This window comes from Octopus bimaculoides, chromosome 11, assembly GCF_001194135.2.
Source record: "Octopus bimaculoides isolate UCB-OBI-ISO-001 chromosome 11, ASM119413v2, whole genome shotgun sequence".
In the NCBI taxonomy this organism is placed as follows: Eukaryota; Metazoa; Mollusca; class Cephalopoda; order Octopoda; family Octopodidae; genus Octopus; species Octopus bimaculoides.
Window position 1 is genome coordinate 64,251,651 of NC_068991.1, and position 841 is coordinate 64,252,491.

Consider the following 841-nt stretch of genomic DNA (forward strand, 5'->3'; position numbering starts at 1 on the left):
TATATATATATAACCAATTAAATATACATGTACATATATATACATGCGTATATATATATATACACATCCATATTTATATACTTATATAAGCATATATGTAATACATATATATATACATATATATTATATATATATATATACATACACGCGCGCATACATATATATATATCCATTTAGGCATATACAAATAAATATATAGGTATTGTGTATTAGTGTTTCCGTATATGTGTGTATATGTGTGTATACATACGTGTGTGTGTGCTTTTAAGTGTAAATCCGGCGTCCTTACAATGTTATAATGGCAAAAGAATTTTTCTTGTAATATGCAATTTTTAGATCTGGGCCAAATCATGTATTTGTACATTACAAACTGTTTGAAATTATAGTTGTTGTCGGTACCCATGTTATAAGCGACGGAATGTCTTATATATGCTTTTGAAAAATTTTGCGCGATTATTCTTAGCCCTGTTATATACTTCATGTTTAGATGTATTTCTTCGTTTAGGCATCAGGTGAAATAAGAAACGTATTATTATAAGGTTTATCAATGAATAGTCTTTTTTTTTTCCTTTGGTTTTGTTTCTTTTTATATTTCCCAACAATCATGATTTAAACAAATAATATTGGAAGAGGTTATAAGGCAGATTCGTTGTACAAGAATAGAACAATTATACAGACTAATTAAAGAAAAAAAACACACCAATAAGACCAATGCTACCATATTATTTTATTACTAGATTATGAGGCCACATACTGACGAACGAATCCGTATTATGTCTGTGCAATATGGCATATACATACGTATGTATATGTGTGTTACATATATATATATATATATATA